General features: G+C 46.3%; 1 long non-coding RNA gene across 4 annotated transcripts in view; it reads left to right on the top strand.

Moving 5' to 3' along the window:
- LOC119965385 overlaps positions 1-13,882 on the top strand; it is a 160,160-nt gene that overhangs the window by 127,345 nt on the left and 18,933 nt on the right. The window contains exon 3 of one of the 4 annotated variants that reach the window (XR_005460506.1): positions 1,114-1,204. The exons of the other annotated variants lie outside the window; for them this stretch is intronic. This is a non-coding gene — a long non-coding RNA (uncharacterized LOC119965385). Of the gene's footprint in view, positions 1-1,113; positions 1,205-13,882 lie in introns of those variants that run through there. 4 annotated transcript variants of the gene reach the window in all.

Below are 13,882 nucleotides of genomic sequence, written 5' to 3'. Positions count from 1 at the left end.
AAGGGCCCACTTTACAGGTGTGATGCAACAGAGAACTAAGAGTATTTTTAAACAAAAACAATGTTTATTCTATGAACCCAGTTAAAATTTTATAAACATATAGTGAACATCTTAGCAACCATCAATTCAAATGCACCCCCTCCCCCAAAGAATACAGAATTCTATAAGACATCCATAAGACAAAGACCCTTTTTACAGAAGGACAGCAGGTTTAAATCCTCTACTGAGAGCAGTTACCACTTTGAAATCACCAAATGAACATTCTTTAGCTTGCAGAGATTCATACACATCTTGCTATGACTGCAGGTTCTCAAAATCTTTAACATAAGAACATAAGAACATAAGAACTAGGAGCAGGAGTAGGCCATCTGGCCCCTCGAGCCTGCTCCGCCATTCAATGAGATCATGGCTGATCTTTTGTGGACTCAGCTCCACTTTCCGGCCCGAACACCATAACCCTTAATCCCTTTATTCTTCAAAAAACTATCTATCTTTACCTTAAAAACATGTAATGAAGGAGCCTCAACTGCTTCACTGGGCAAGGAATTCCATAGATTCACAACCCTTTGGGTGAAGAAGTTCCTCCTAAACTCAGTTCTAAATCTACTTCCCCTTATTTTGAGGCTATGAAATTAAACAGAGCCACAAAGCAGCTTTTCAGCTCAAAACGCAAGTGAAAGACAGAAAGACAGCCCAGCTCCACCCACACTCTGACATCACTGCTGCCATTTGAGAACCACAAATTTCTTAAAGGGATTCTTACATGACATAATCAACCCACATTTTTCCATGTGTCTAGTAATTATATTCCGAATAATTGTTTCGAGAAGCATGCCTACAACTGATGTTAAACTGACTGGTCTGTAATTGCTGGGGTTATCCTTACAACCTTTTTTTTAAGACAAGCTGGTACCATTTGCAATTTGTCAGTCCTCTGGTACCTCCCCTGAGTCTAGCGAAGATGGGAAGATTATGGCCAGCGCCTCTGCAATTTTCATTCTCGCTCCCTTCAATATCCTTGGCTGCATCTCCTCTGGTGCCGTGTCTTGTCAATTTTGTCAGTACCAACAGTCTTTTCAACACTTCCTCCTTATCAATTTTGAATTTTGACAGAGAGAGGATTTACCGTGGTAGAAGGGAAAAGATCGTTCATCCACTTCCTGAAATGGATGGCGCTTTGCGTGAGAGGGCGGGGGTGTGGAAACAGCTGTGCTGACCTCCTGGGCAACTGCTTCCCAAGCCAGAGAGGTGAGGTTAGTATGCTTCTTTGACCGATCCCTGGGATAGAGGATGTGGTGCACCTGAACCCCTCAAATAAGGGCCTCAAGGGCTCTGGTGCTGAAAGCAGGCGCTGCCTTCTTTTTCAGGCTGCTCTCCTTTTTCCTCTGGGTTGCTGACATCTGCACGGTCTGGTGAAGACAGGTGGTCTGGAGAGAGTGATACGAATGTGTTGGACTGATTTTTAAACATGGCACCTGGACCTTCAAACCCACCAGCTGAGGGTGGGCAGATGAATTAGCTGCCGGCCCACCAAGAGGGTGAGAAGGGAACCTGCCTGTGCTTCATTAATGAGATTCCAAGTGCAGAATCTGGTGCAGGATCCCGCTATTCTGGTCAGTGGGACAGGCATTGCTGGACTCACCCACCACCATACTTAATCCCAATGTGGGAGAATTCCACCCGAAGTTCATGGTGGTACCGGTGAAGTGGTAACACCGATTACTTCAGTTTTTATTGGATCATTAAAGTGAATCCAAACAATTATGTATGGAGTCTTGTAGTTCAGCTTCATAGACACTGATAACCTTTAGAAAGATATTATAATTTCCAGTGACTGACTGGAAGGATCACACAAGGTTTAAAGTTTTATGACTTTTAATGCAACAAACTAAAAGTAATATTGACTGAATACTATTTCAGTCGGCAACTTATATTCTAACCTACAGAAAAGTTTCCCCAATGACTGAAAATATCCTTCTACAGTTGTACTTTACTCTTCCCCTTAAGGGGACACTTCATACCCCAGGAACCAATCCAAAGCTTTTCTCAGCTCCTGATAGCTTTCTTCATTTTACCTCTTCCAGTCAGAAAGCCTCTAATCGCTGAACTAATAATCGCAGTGAGGGTTGCTCTGCAAATTCTTCCTTCTCGCCAAAGCTGGGCAAATCTTCCAGCCCCGTTTAAATTCCCACAGACTCACAGGTCTTTTTGATCCAAGTGCGAATCCCACTCGCATTTTACATGGTGAACAAGAAAAACTGATTGCCTCTTTCTCTCTGCTCTCGGTCTCAGTTTCTTGTAGACTGACCATGTCTTTGAGTTTCAGGGCTATCATAAGAAACCTTGAAACCTACAGGACAATGGCTTGCTATGGGCTATTCCCAGTTTAAGGGCCATCTCTATGGCAACATGAATCGCATAGGCCTTAAATTCAGATAGAAATACTAATTACCTATCCTCCGAACCCCCAATTCCATTCTATCTTTGAATTAAATAGCTTAAAATATAACCCTTTTATAAAACCTGACATTCATAACACCTTCCATATGGGCAGCATGGTAGCACAGTGGATAGCACTATTGCTTCACAGCACCAGGGTCCTATGTTTGATTTCCCCACTTGGTCACTGTCTGTGTGGAGCCTGCACGTTCTCCCTGTGTCTGCCTCCGGGTGCTCCGGTTTCCTCCCACAAGTCCCGAAAGACTTAGATGAATTGGATATTCTGAATGCTCCCTCTGGGTACCTGAACAGGAGCCGGAATGTGACGGCTCAAGGCTTTTCACAGTAACTTCATTGCAGTGTTGATGTAAGCCGACTTGTGACAATAAAGGTTATTATTATTGAAACCTGTAGACTAACAGTCTACTCACAGTCAGCCAGGGCAGCTACTTTGGTCATTGTTTACATGTGCGAATAATTCACACTTTCTCCCCAATAAGATAATTCGGACCTCCTTTAATTAATAACACCCAGGCTGCCCAAGCTTGCTATCAGGCAGAATTCCTTCCTTCCTTTTACCCTGAATTAAAGAGAAAGTTCCAAAACATAAAAAGCTTACAAACTTCAAATCTGTAACAAGTTGTATGGAGTTTCCGATTATTCAGCAGTGTGGGTGGTATTTCCGGTGTAGAAACATGGAATGGGCTTCTTCCTCCCGCCGCACGTGTTTTCTGGTGCAGCGCACCCCCGTCGGCAGTGGGATCCTCCATCCCGGTAACCGGCCAATGGAGTTTCCCATTGTGGGCACCCCCACGCTGTCAGGAAGTCCGCGAGTGTGAATGTGTTGCTGGCGAAGCAGAGGATCCCGCCGACGGAGAATCCAGCCCATGGATTTTCTGATTTGCAACAATGGACGGGATTCTCCGCTCCCCCAGCCATGTGTTTCGCGGTGGCGTGCAATTCACTGGCGGCGCGATTCCTTCTTCCAACTGCTTGGCAATGGGATTTCCCATTGAAGCTACCCTACGCTCCGATGAAACCTGTGGGCAGGGGTGCACTGCAAGCAGGAACAGAGATTCCCCAACATCCGGAGCATTCCAGCCAATGCATGGGTGATATCTTGTGTAACTGAATGGTGCTTCTGTTTAGTAAGAGCAAGGGTTACACACCATGTACCTGCACCAAGTTCGAATTGATTCAGCAGCTCACGCTTATTGTTTGTGTAACTATGTAATTAATTTTTAGTCAACAAATTGTGCATTAGTGAGCATAGAGAAACTATATGTTACACAATGTATAACCCTAAACACAAACAGCATGCACATTTGCACAGTTACACAGTTACCCTTCCCTTTACAGAATAAATAATTCTATCCATTTACACAGCTAATTTGTGATAATTTAACAGGTAAATGTTCGGCAGGGTAATTTTTGTTATTATTCAGCAAGGTAAATAATTGCAGTGTAAATCCGTGCAAGGTTTATTCAAATGAGCTGAACTGGTTCCATTTCTAATTGAAAATGATAGTTATTAAAAGTCTTACCCATTGGTTTGGAAAAATTTTTACTATAATTATAAATGTCTTGCTTAATATTCTCACAGCCTTTTCTGTCCTTTTTTTCCCCACCTTTTTGGTCCAATGGAACAGATCAGTCAAGTGAATAATGAGTTTTGCCTTTCATTCCAAAGGTAGAGAAATTACTAATTCAGATAACAGGCTGGAAATAATGTTCGAAGCATATTTAATTTAACTTGTATGGTACAGTGAAGTTTCATGTCCAGCATTCCTTCAATTATATAGATCCAGTCACAATTATTGTCTGTAGTAATTTGGTCCGATGCCTCATCACTACCTATTACGTATCCATGTAATCATCTCCTGACTATTTCTAGCTTCTGATGGTAATGTGTTGGGGAATGAAGATTCTTTGCAACACCTTGAGCTCTGCAAACATCCAACCTACTATTATGTACCTGTGGGCAGGATTCTCCGGCCTACTGGCTGCGTGTTTCTCGGCAGCAGAGCGCCGTTCGCTGGCGGGGGGATTCTCTGCTTCCGCTGCTGTCGATGGTATTTCCCATTGAAGCCACCCCACGCCGCCAGGAAACCCTCCGGTGGCAGGCGCTGCCCATGGGACCAGTCAATCCTGCTGCCAGCGAACGGCTGGACAAGTCCGGCCTCTGTCTAAAGTTACCTTCGTACATCATGATAAGGAACAGGTGTTGTGGCTAAAAAAACAAAAGCGTCTCTGAGCAACAGACGTTGTCACTTCGATGTTGCGGATTCCAAAAGAGGGAAAATATCCATGTTGACATCAGACTCAGTATTGCTTTCAGCAGAAAATATTCAATGACTTATGGAATCTTACTTCTTAAAGGTTTTGTTAACTTGGGCGGGATTCTCCGTTGCTCGATGCCGAAATCAGGAACGGCGATTGGGTGGAGAATAAATCCCTATGCCGAAATCGCTGCAGGCGCCTGTTTGACACGGTCGTGCTTCTCCGCCCCTCCAAATCGGCATCATCACGCTGCGTGCAGTCGCAACTGCGATTGCATATCATTATCAGGCCCATGCGTGTGTCTTTCGCCCCCACAACCCAAAGATGTGCAGGGTAGGTGGATTGGCCACACTAAATTGCCCCTTAATTGGAAAAAATGAATTGGGTACTCTAAATTTATTTTTTTTAAATAGAGGGCGGTATTCTCCCCCCCCCCCCCCAAGCTGGGTGGGAGAATCGCTGGGGCACCGCACGAGTCGCGCCATGCCGCCCCGACATCCACACGCGATTCTCCCAACACCCCAAAACCAGCACCGTGAGAATCGCGCCGGGCCGCTCGGAGAATCACCGCAAACGGGGAGCAGCGATTCTCTGACCCGGTTAGGCCAAGCAGTCGCTCTGACACGACAGGTTCCCGCCGGCGCCATCCACCCCTGGTCGCTGCCGGCGGGAACTGTGCGGGAACTGTGGGGGGGTGGCCTGTGGGGTGGGTGGGAGGGGCACTCCTTCACCGGGGGGGGCTCCGATGGGGTTTGGCCCACGATCGGGGCCCATCGATCGGTGGGCCGGCATCTCCCCCGCCCCCCCGGGCCTACCTCCTTCCGTGACCGGCCCCAGAACACCGGTGCCATGTTGGTGAGGGGCCGGCGCGCGTAAGACGTTCCCTGCGCATGCACAGGATGGCGCGGCCCAGCCGCACATACGCAAGAATGAGCTGCCCCAATTGCGCATGCGCCGGTTGGCGCGGTGTCCATTTGGTGCCGCATAAGGAGGCTGGAGCGGCGTGAACCGCTCCAGCGCAGTGCTGGCCCCCTGTGGGGGCCAGAGTAGGTCGTGCCTGGACCCTGTTCGCGCCATCGTGAAACACGATGGCGTTCACAATGGCGCGGGCACTGATGCAACCATTAATTCACTCAAGACACGAGAGGAAGTAAACTGTGGCTTTAATCGACTTACAACTGAGTCTGCCTGCGACCAGAAGAACTGAGGGCAGACTCACAAGACCGCAGGACTTTATACTTCTGGTAGTGGGAGGGGCCATGGGCGGAGCCATGGGTGGAGCCACAGGTGGAGCCCTGTACAAGCTCCTCATCTCCCCCTGTGGGCAGAGCCGCGCAACGGCTCACGGACGGAGCCCACAGAGTCACAGTGATACACAGTGTGAATTATGCCTTATACATTCACCACAGGCACTTAGTCCCGGGAGCGGAGAATACCACCCAGAGTGCTCTTTCAGAGGGTTGAATGACCTCCTCTGCACTGTAGGGATTCTGTAGAATTAGCACTCAGTATTGGGGAAGTAACCAAACTTCAACTGTTAGTCTGATTGACAAGCGTTAAAGTGAGCTGTTAAACCTTCACACTCTTCCTTAAAGAATAATGTGAAGCATTAGCAGACTGGTAAACAAGTCTCAGAAATGATGATGGGCACACTCTTTCACTGCTGTCACATCTTAACAGCAGCCAATAGGGTGGTTATTTGCCTTGAATTTTTCTGGACACTGGAGGCCCATTTAAACATCCCGCTAAACACGCCCAAAATGGGACTCGGTTTTCCCGTTAAAGCGCGCCTGCTTGGATGCTATCACTGAGGGGCAACATGTAGATGTGAGATAGGAAAGGACGAAGGATAGATTCTTGAGGATATGATGTGAGAGCAGGAGAACCCATTACACACCATTCTCTGGCTTCACACTAAATTAATGATTTTATTTACCTGCGATATACTCCTCGGCTATCCAGGTTTGATTTTTAATTTTTTGGATGAAATGAAGGTACACATTACTGTAAATTCTCATTGTTTGCAAAGGATTCAGGGAAATAGAGGACACACACCATAACATTCCAGGTGTTCTGAAACAAGAAACTAATACATTATTAATCATGTAGTTTAATCATCCCCCACTCTTTTTATGCTTTACCCAGTCAGTGAAACTTCAAATAAATGAATCAATAAACAAACTGTCGCCTGCAACATTTTAAGCAAATTCAACAAAATATGCCGTGAAAACAAATCAAACACAGATTAGATTGTTATTCATTGGAAGTTTAGTGATTGTCCTTTCTCTTCTGGATTAATGTGTAATTAGGAACGCTCTTATTGTTGGCAATGCGCACCTGGGAGTGTCTGTGTACAATGTGAAGCTGTAATTCCTGCGGCACGTGTACAGTGATGTTGGAGTGGCTAGGAATAGTGCTATGAAGTTGGGATAATGGTACAAAGACGTGTATAAAATGGTGATAGTTTTGTTATCCCGAAGGACTCCTTGTGTTGTCGGACTTTACAGATAAGTTTGAATATCCTATTTGATAGAAATTACTTTGAAATCAATCTGCACTTGTGATAAATGTTCAGATACTGAGTGACCCACAGTCTGCATTTCCAGCATTTGCAGATACTGAGCGACCCACAGTCTGCATTTCCACCATTTGCAGATACTGAGTGACCCACAGTCTGCATTTCCAGCATATATAGTAGTTTGTATATTGACAAGTTCTGCTGAACAAATTAAGCCTCTAGACCCATTACAATGTGCAGTAATGCAATAGTCCAAGTTGATCCTGGATGAAGCTGCAGGAGAGATCAGAAGGGAATAAGAGAACAAGAAAATAAACTTAATGTGAGATAAGGGACTGGATTCTCCCGTTCCCCAGTCGCAAGTTTCTCGGTGCTGTTCACAGGCGGCGGGCGGAATTCTGTCTTCTCCCCGCTTTTCAATGGGATTTCCCATTGAAGCCACCCCAAGCCACCGGGAAACCAGGGGTGCACTGCCGATGGGAAGAGTGAATCGCAACGTCTGGAGAATTCCACCTAAGATGTAACTTAAAGGATATTATCCAATGGCCATGCTTTGCCCAAAAGGCAGCCCGTCCTTAAAAGCCGGGAGACACTGCTCCTGGGATATACCAGGCTCGGAACGCATCGCGAGATCCAGCACGATTTTGTGAGACGTTGTGATGTAAAACCCGCCCATTGTGGGTGGGATCACTTTTTGGCAAATATGCATATTAGACCGAGACAGCTACTCTCACTTTAATGTGCAGATTCCCAAGGTACCGAAGGCTTTGGATTCATTCCTTTGCATCGGAAACCTTGGGTGAATGCTGTTTGGAACACAAACCGGGACCAAACAGAATGGCATTCGTGGGAGTCTCCCAGGGGATCAGAGGCCCCTAGTTGCAAGCTCTTTGGGAAGGGTGGTTCCCTGGCACTGCCGGTGCCACCTGGGAACCCTGGCAGTGTCAGACTGGCATCCTGGCTTTGTAACCTGAGTGCCAGCCTGGCAATGCCAGTTTTGATGGTGTCGTGCTGGGAGTTTTTTCTGTGCATCTGATTGGATTTGGGATACTCTATGTGGGGGGTGGATTGGTTGGGGGGGAGGGGGGGGGGAGTAAGATGTTTTACAATTTTCATGTCCTAAATTTAAAGGAATTAAGGCACAGCTTAAGGTAGATTGCTCAGCATAGATGATAAATAACCTTTAAAACAATAATGTGATTATGCAGGGCAGGTACCTTCTTACTATCAACAGAAAACATAAACATAACACTGAATTGACTAACCAACAAAGAGAAATGGATCGAAAGAGAAAATGCTGGAAAATCTCAGCAGGTCTGGCAGCATCTGTAGGGACAGAAAAGAGCTAACGTTTCGAGTCCAGATGACCCTTTGTCAAAGCTAACAGACAGAGAAAATGGGAAATATTTATACTGTGGAGTGAGAATGAAAGATAAGACATAGCCACAGAAACCCAGGGAAACCGGATGCTAATGGCCACAGAAACCAAGCGGACAGAGTGCTAATGGCAGTCCCCAGAGGGAACAAAAGATGTGAAAGGTCAAACAGCAGAGAAACTAACATCAGAGGATGAACTGTAGATGTGGGGAGAGGGGAAGGGGAAGCAAAGAGGAGAAAGGTGAAGGAAAGGTGAATAAGATTGGGGGGTGGAATTAAATATATATTAGGAAAGAAATAAATGGTAAAAGACAGTTAAAATGAAATGGGATGAAAACAAAAGGGTCGAGGTGGGGTAGAGCTGATCATCTGAAGTTGTTGAATTCGATGTTCAGGCTGGAAAGCTGTGGCGTGGCTAACCGGAAGATGAGATGTTGTTCCTCCAGTTTGCGTTGAACTTCACTGGAACATTGCAACAAAGAGAAATGGGTACTACAGAACCTATCCCCATATGGCAAATCTGCTCAAAATTGCTGTGCATTTAAATGGACAAAGAGAAAAATGAGACAGTTCCATTTGGGTTGTGCAAGCTCCCCAGCTGGATTTTCATAGATTTACTTCAGCCAGGTGATTCAAACCCCCAGGCACACGGTCCAGAAAAACTAACTCATTATTTTTCTGAAATACTTAGTGCAGTGAACTGGATGAACCCAGGTGTTGCCTGAAAATATTATGGAAATCGCATCGCACAAAAGAATTTTTGCTCAATATTTTGGCAATTGTTGTTGAAATTGACTTGTACAATGAATGAATGAATTAATTAATGACAAATGATCGATTTCATTTTAATGTGCAGAACAGCTCATTAAAATATCATGAATTTTATGTCACACTGGGTTTAGCGAGTTGCCTGCCAGCTTTTTTCTACTTGACAGACATGGATTTAGCAATTGTTTAATGTTTCATACTGGAGAGTTTATGGTAACTCGATAGGCCCCCATTTTAACCTATTTCAAACCTTGTGCGGAGTAAAATTCAGACCCAAAAGGCTGAATTTTTGGCTCTGGTCCAGAATGAGAATGGAAACTAATGGTGCCCAAAACTATGAGCACAAGCCTAGTTTCCTGACCCTGTTCCGTGGCACCAACCATATTTTGCCAAAATGGGTTCATGGCTGGCAGAGTGCCTGTCCCCGTGAGATAGGTAGCGAATTAGGCTCATTAAGGCTCTTGTTAATCATAGTTAAAGGATTCTGACTGGGAATTTCTGATGTGAATCTAATTTCCTGACAGTGTGGGGACAGGTTAACTGCCTGCATGCAGGAATCAAGTGACAGCACTTCAGACAGGGCCTCTGAGTTTGGGTGGTTAGATCCGGTTAGGGATTGTTAACATTTAAAGACAAATCTGAACACCTCATTTGAACCAAGAGAACTATGCCACAAGATTTCACTTTTTAAAAAACCAAACAAACTTTATTGTATATAAAATAATTAAAAGCAAGTATAATTAACTTAGTAATATGATTTATCACTACGTGTGTTGTGCACTCAGATTTGCTTCTTATGTCCCCTGAGAAGTCTTTTACAAGACACATCAATCTCAAAGTTATTCACCCGTAAGTATACAACAGTCCGCTGGAGAATTCCCCTTGACTCCAGCTATTTTCAGAGGTAAATCTCATATACCATCTCTAGATGTGGATGCCTTAGTCCCTTGTTGTCCTTACCTCGAGCGAGCTGCTTTGTCCTGGATGGCGTTGAGCTTCCTGGGTGTTTTTGGAGCTACACTCATCCAGGCAAGTGGGGATTATCTCATCACACTCCTGATTTATGCCTTGTAGATGGTGGACAAGATTGGGAGAATCAAGAGGTGAGTTACTGGCTGCAGGATTCCTAGCCTTTTTTTTAAATTTAGAGTACCCAATTCATTTTTTCCAATTAGGGGACAATTTAGCGTGGCCAATCCACCTAGCCTGCACATCTTTGGGTTGTGGGGGCGAAACCCATGCAAATATGGGGAGAATGTGCAAACTCCACACGGACAGTGATCCAGATGTGGGATTGAACCTGGGGTCTCGGCGCTGTGAGGCAGCAGTGTTAAACACTGAGGATCCCTAGCCTTTGACCTGCTCTTAGAGCCACAGTAATTATATGCCTAGTTCAGTTCAGATTCTGGTTAATGGAATCCCTCAGGATGTTGATAGTTGGGGATTCAGTGATGATAATGCAATTGAATGTCAAGGGGTGATGATTTGACTCACTCTTGTTGGAGATGGTCATTGTGTGGCATGAATGCTACTTTCCACTTGTCAGCCCCAACCTGGATACTGCCCAGGTCTTGCTGCATTTGGACATGGACTACTTCATTATCTGAGGAGTTACAAATGGTGCTGAACATTGTGCAGTCATCCGCAAACATCCCCACTTCTGACAGTGAGTCTGTTTTTAAAATGACTGCTTGCATAATTTACAATTTCTGGATTTTAAGAAATGGGAGCAGGGGTGTGCCATACATCCCTTAGGTAATGAATGCACCTTCAGTAGCCATCAAATCCTGGAGCAGGACTTGAACCTGGAGCTTCTAGTTCAGAGCAGTTGCTAGATGCTACCGATTGTGCCTCAAGACCATTCAATACATGCATTGAGAGTTCTATCTTTGGTTGCATTGAGATCAGTTAGCACATTTTTCGATAATTAAAAATGATCAAATCTGCTATTTGTGAAATTTTCTAGAAATTTCTGCAGAATTGTGAATCTTTCAAATGATATGAAAATCCATGGGCGCGATTCTCCGCTCCCCACGCCGGGTGGGAGAATCGCGGGAGGGCCCCCCGACAAATTTCACGCCCCCCTGGCACCCCCGCGATTCCCCCCCCATCCCCCCGCTCGGAAGAATCGGCGCTCACCGTTTTTCACGGTGAACGGCGATTCTCCGACCTGGATGGGCTGAGCGGCCTGCCGTTCGTGGCCGTTTCACAACGGCGGCAAACACACCTGGTCGCTGCCGTCGTGAAACGGGAGTGAGAAGCCCATTTGGGGCTTGTAGGTGGCCTAGAAGGAAAGAGCACCACGACTGTGCTCGGGAGGGGACAGGCCTGCGATCGGTGCCCACCGATCGTCGGGCCGGCATCCAAATCGGGTGCGCTATTTCCCCTCCGCCGCCACGCAAGATCAAGCCGCCACGTCTTGCGGGGTGGCTGCGGGGAAAGATGGCCACCGTGCATGCGCGGGTTCGTGCCATCAGCGTCATGATGTCAGCCGCGCATGCGCGGGTTGGAGCCGGCCAACCTGCACATGCGCGGCTGACGTCATTAGGCGCGCCGGCCGCGTCATTCTTGGTGCGACGCCCCCGCGGCCGAGAGTTACGGAGCGCTGCTCCTAGCCCCGCCGGGAGGGGAGGATAGGGGGCGAGGAGTGGCCTCCGAGGCCGTCGTGAAACTCGGCCGAGTTCACGACGGCCCTCCCGATTTTTCCCGGGAGCGGAGAATTCCGCCCCATAGCTTTCTAAAGTTTGCAGCACTAGGGGAATTGAACAGAGGTGATTGGCAGGGAAAGTGGAGTTTAGGTGGAAGATTACCCGCGGTCAGATTGAAAAGTAGAGCTATTGTGGAGAGGCTATGTTCCTTACTTTTGCCATATGAAATATTTATTCCTGCACCATTTTTTGTATGTAAATCGTCAATGGCATTTCCTCTTTTCTGGCCAGTCTCAAGTGGGCAGCGCAGTGGTTAGCACATTTGCTTCACAGCTCCAGGGTTCCAGGTTCGATTCCCGGCTTGGGTCACTGTCTGCGGAGTCTGCATGTTCTCCCCATGTCTGCGTTGGTTTCCTCCAGGTGCTCCGGTTTCCTCCCACAGTCCAAAGATGCACAGGTTAGGTGGATTGGCCATGATAAGTTCCCCTTAGTGTCAAAAAAGGATAGGTGGGGTTACTGGGTTACGGGGATAGGGTGGGGGGCGTGGGCTTAAGTAGGGTGCTCTTTTTAAGCGCCGGTGTAGGCCGAATGGACTCCTTCTACGCTGTAGGGATTCTATGGACTCCTGTATCCCATCCCAGGAGGGAAAACCCAGCCTCTAGATTTACATTATTTATGCACAGATGTTATCTTTTGATTCAACTACATAGTTTGAACAAAGAACAATACAGCACAAGAACAGGCCCTTCGGCCCTCCAAGTTTGCGCCGACCATGGTACCTGGCTAAACTAAAACCGTATGCACTTGCAGAGTCCATATCCTTTCATTCCCACCCTATTCATATATTTGTCTCGATGTCCCTTAAATGCCACTATCATACCTGCTTCCAGCACCTCCCCAGCAGCACATTACATATATTTACCACCCTCTGTGTAAAAAACTTACCTCGCACTTTAAAGCTATGTCCCCTAGTACTTTATTCTCCTACCCTAGGAAAGAGCATCTGACTATCCACTGTGTCCATGCCACTCATAATCTTGTAGACCTCTATCAGGCCACCTCTCAGTCTCCGTCGTCCCAGTGAGAACAGACCAAGTTTATCGAACCTCTCCTCATAGCTAATGCCCTCCATACAAGGCAACATCCGAGTAAACTGCTTCTGTACCCTCTCCAAAGCATCCACATCCTTCTGATAGTGTGGCAACCAGAATTGTAGACAATATTCCAAACGAGGCCTAACTAAGGCCCTGCACAGCTGCAACATGACTTTCCAATTTTTATATTCAGTGCCCTGACCGATGAAGGCCTGCATACCGTATGCCTTCTTGACCACCTTATCCACATGCGTTGCCCCTTTCAGTGATCGGTGGACATGCACGCCCAGATCTCTCTGCCTGTCAGTACTTGCAAGAGTTCTACCATTTATTGTGTAATTAATTCCTAGTTGCATTGGACCTTCCAAAGTGCATTACCTCACACTTGTCCGGATTAAACTCCATCTGCCATTTCTCCCCTCAAGACTCCAACTAGTTTATATCCTGCTGTATCCTGTATCCTCTGACAATCCTCTTCACTGATCCGCAATTCCACCAATTTTTGTGTCGTCTGCGAACTTACTAATCTTGCTGTTATGTAGCTGTGCTAACCAAGACTGGGCAATGGTGATAAAGGTACAAACTTAGGATGTTCTGCTTACCTGGAAAGCAATCTTTCTCCTGATAATATGCCTCCTGCACTGTATAATGTACTCCAATAGCATCACTCTTGTATCAAGTTTGATAACATCAATGTTTATCACAGAGAACCAGCTAATGGGAACTTGCTGACCTGAATGTGATGTTTGGATGAGTTG

This window comes from Scyliorhinus canicula, chromosome 4 (assembly GCF_902713615.1).
Source record: "Scyliorhinus canicula chromosome 4, sScyCan1.1, whole genome shotgun sequence".
Classification (NCBI taxonomy): Eukaryota; Metazoa; Chordata; class Chondrichthyes; order Carcharhiniformes; family Scyliorhinidae; genus Scyliorhinus; species Scyliorhinus canicula.
Note: the sequence above shows the minus strand (reverse complement) of the source record. Positions and strands in the feature narration are given on the sequence as shown.